The sequence below is a fragment of the Acartia tonsa genome, chromosome 11, assembly GCF_053477335.1.
Source record: "Acartia tonsa isolate MP-2025a chromosome 11, ASM5347733v1, whole genome shotgun sequence".
NCBI classification, from domain to species: domain Eukaryota; kingdom Metazoa; phylum Arthropoda; class Copepoda; order Calanoida; family Acartiidae; genus Acartia; species Acartia tonsa.
Window position 1 is genome coordinate 3,490,305 of NC_137270.1, and position 4,581 is coordinate 3,494,885.

Here is a 4,581-nt window from a genome sequence, read left to right on the forward strand (position 1 = left end):
ATGTCTATTATAATAATCATGTCATACATAAAAAAATTGTGAAAAATTTGCATATTTCAACAATATATACGGACTTTCTGGTAAGGGTTATAGAGTTGCTACGCTTTCTGAATTGTGCCTCTCTTTTATATTTAATCAATTATATCCTATCCTATTATATAAAGTAGTAAGCGTTTTTTGTCTGTCCCGAAGGATCTCGCTAACCGCTGAACCGATATTGTTCTCCTTTACAATGAAGCTTCTTATAGGTCCTGGGAAGGTTTTAAACTATTTTTGGGGAGGTTGTATTCACCCCCCTCCCCCCCCAAAAAATATTTTTTTTTACTCAAATTTAAAATAGGATTAGGTCGACTTTTCCTCCTCCTACCTTAAATGCCCCTAGAGGCTTCTAGGGTCGTAGCCGCTAGTATATAATAAATCAAGGGTATGCGTTTTTGTATACGTTTTTCTTTGTCATTATGCGTCTTCAATGATGATTATCAAATTTATTCATTCTTTAGATTAAAATTATTGGTTAAAAAGTTAGAACATTTTAAAATTTAAGAAGCCAGTATACTTATCAATTTATAGTAATACAAGATCCCTGAAACATCTTTTTATTAGAAATTGCTGGTCCTAAAGTATTTTTAATAATAGTCATCTATGATCTATCTACCTATTTAACTATCTATTTATATACATATCTATCGATCTATGTAACTAACTTACTATCTATCTAACTTATTATCTATCTATCTAACTTACCTGGAAAGTACAACCCATAGACCAGCACAATTAAATATCTAATTTGAAAAAAACCCATTTGTAATACAGAATAGCGGCTTCGCCCTTAGAGGGCTCTAGAGGCACTTAAGGTGAGGGTAAGTCGACCTCCCAGTCTCAAAGGTAAAAAAACCATTTTTTTTTGTAGGGGGGGGGGGGAGTTTTTTTCTGTTTAATTGTTAATCTAAGCATTTTAAAATGTATTATCTACCTTTTAATCATATCATCTAAATATCTATCAAGCTGTTTGTTTATCCTTCTCATATTTTAGCTATTGGAAAGAGAAAAAAACAAAAAATAGAAATTGTGTAATACTAATATCTACAAATTTCGGAATTTAAAAAATGTCCGTTAAACAAAAATACCCCCTCTAATGTTTAAACTTTGATTTTTACAAGGAAACATATATTTATAGCATAACTAAAGAAAATAAAATTAGATTGATGCACATAGATTATTCAAGGTTTCACACAAAGTGTCTTTTTAGAACTATAATACCCCCCACCCCCGCGGTATAAGTGCCATATCCCTGCGGGTTTACCCAGTATAACCTAACCTGAATCAATAAACAAAAAACTTCCCCACACCATATAATCTTTACTTTTAAATTAGTTCAAAAACTTGTTGGGTTTGGGGATGTACCAGTGCTCAACAGGATACTTTGTGTAAAAGCAATATTAAACTAAAAGCAATTATCTATAGAACACAAATTGCACAATGAAGAGAGTTTATAGCTGAGACATAATAGGATATGGGCCATAAATATTACTTTCAACAGTCAACAGGCATAACAAGGACTAGAAATTACAAAGTAGCAAGTGCTATAAGATTAATAGTTAGTTAGATAGATAGAATGCTTGATTGATATATATGTATATAGATAGATAGTGAATATTTTTAAAGATATTTTAGGAAAAAAAATTTCCAAACAAAGCTGTTTCAGGGATCTTGTTCCACATAAACACAGATATGTATATAGACATATAGATTTACCAGAATTATATTTAGAATGATAATAAGCTAAAAAGCTGCTCTGCTATAAAATATTTATGCTTAATAACGAATTTTCTCAGCTGTTTATCTTAATACAAGCGTGTACGCCCCTGGAGGCTTCTAAGGAAACTTAAGGTAGGGGGAAGATGTCAAATTCGACCCCCATTTTTATTTTAGTTTTAGAAAAATAATTGGGAGGAGGGGGGGGTGGCATTTTTTGGTACAGACAGACAGACACAGAGATATATTGGAAAGGTTTTAGGTTATTTCCGCAAGTAAGCAAAACTCCATCTCTCTAGCCCTTCACCTTCTTTTTGACAGCATATTTAAAATGAAATGTTAGACATAGTAAAATCGTCCTTTAATCTTAAAACCTAGTAGCATTACTTGAAGATTCCTGTATAAGTAAGGTATAATCTTTCCCACGGACCTCTAATATAGCCTAAAACCTGTCCTGTTAAGTTAACCCTCACTGAAGAGTATTTGAGGAAATATTTTGTTTTATTTTTATTCCAGGGATGTTCAAGGGGAAGGTGTAAAGGGTTGATTACCCCCCCTCCAAATAAAAAATACATGGACGTCCTTGTTTCTGTGATATAATGATTACCCGCCCCCCTCCTCCCCCCCCCCCAAAAAAATATATTTTTAAATTTTGTATCCCCCCAAATAAAAATGCTTTGACGTCCTTGTTTTGTTCCCATCTTATTTGAAATTAAAGGGCCTCAAGTTAGATAGTTTGTGTCCGGTTCGCTTCCATTATACCCCCGGTGTCATTTTACTTAAACGGTGCTGTCACATTTCACCATCATCAGAAAAAAAATAAAACAATTTCTATTCTTTCTGCATCTATAGAATCATTGTGGCAAAAGATCATTTGAATCGATTAAGATATGTCAACCTATACTTTTAAATAGAGACTCCTTTTTAAAAATGAAATTTCATTAAGAAAAATAGATGTATCTATGGGATAGATTTGTAAACCTATTTGGTAGAAAAACATAGACACTCAAATTTAGATAAGTATTGCTAATAACATTTAATCAAACAAAATGTTTCAAAGCCAACGGATATAATATTTTTAAAGCCTAGATTTTAATCTCAAAGATTTTGTCGATTTCAAATTTTCAGTCAAATATTTTTCAAAACATATTCAAATTTGTATTATTTTTTACAAAATTATTCTATTATACTTTATTTAATATTATTTCATAAAATCCATCTCTAAGTATACTTGCATTAAATATAAAAAAAAGGATGACAACATCCATAAAAGCGAAGCACTGAAACGGTTGAACAAACGGACATTAATACTTGTATAGTGTCAGAACTTAATAATCAGAATATAAAAGTATAAGAGTCGAAGCAAAATTGTAAGTAACTTTGATGAAAAACTGCTTGATACAGGATAATTTTTATGGCAATTTAAAGATAAAGATAAATAAGATATTGTTATAATATAACCAGGGATCTAAAGGGATAAGACATATGCCGATATATTGATGTACAACCCCAAAGATGATACACAAAATAACCTCTTCTGTTGATTACAATTAGTGGTTCAAACATTTAGTCACTCAACTTTATCGACCAACTAATCAAAAGTCAAGAAAAATCCCCAAAGTTGTTAAGCCAACAATTAGTAAACTTTATTTTAAAATTTGGGGACTAGTGTAATAAGCAATCCATTGTTCCCCTTCTCTCTTAGGTTAACACTAAAAATTTCAGCTTTCTACAAAATTTATATTTCCCCTTAGCCGTACAGATGGACGGACGGACAGACACACAAAGTTATTTATATAGTACCTTTGCTACTAAAAAGAATATAACATAAAATGACATTTAAGGATTTTTTAATAACAAATTGTTATAATTTAACCAGAGATCTAAAGGGATTAGACGATGTCCGATAAATTGATAAACATCCCAAATTATACACAAATTACCTTATCTATAGATTAGTGAGTGAGACGTTTGAACACACAACTCAATAAACCAAGCCATTAAAATTCCCTATAGGCCAAAAAATTATTAAATCAACGAATAAAAAACTTTGGGGACAATTGTCCTCTCTCTCTCTGCAGTTATTTCCTATATAAGATTATAATATATTTGTGCGAGGGAGGTAATGAAAATAGCTTAAATCCGCCAAGTAAGATATGTATAAAGCTGCCCTTAAAAGATCAACTAATTGAGTTTACCAATTTTCATGATTTTTAACTCTAGACAGAAAAAAAACTCTTAAAATTCTTCAAATTATTGAATATGTTTTAACTGTAGAACAGAAAAAAATCAATTTTATCATAAAACAAGCAAAATAAAGCTATCTGGCTATTTTTTAATATGCTAGAGTTTTTTTCATGCTTAACAACTTTGCTTTTATGTTTTGATTTAAAAAAATCAGTTTAAAACCGGTTTAATAGATGACGCTTTCTTAACTATTCATTGTTAAATTGTCAGGGAAGCTTAGTATTGTTATATGGACAGGTTTTAGGCTATTTCTTTTTATTTGATTCTATCTATCTATTTTTCTATCTATCTATCTATCTATCTATCTATCTGTCTATCTATCTATCTATCTATCTATCTATATATATATCTATCTATCTATCTATCTATCTATCTATCTATCTATCTATCTATCTATCTATCTATCTATCTATCTATCTATCTATCTATCTATCTATCTATCTATCTATCTATCTATCTATCTATCTATCTATCTATCTATCTATCTATCTATCTATCTATCTGTCTATCTATCTATCAATCTATCTAAATCTATCTATCTATCTATCTATCCATATATCCATCTTTCAATCTATCCAT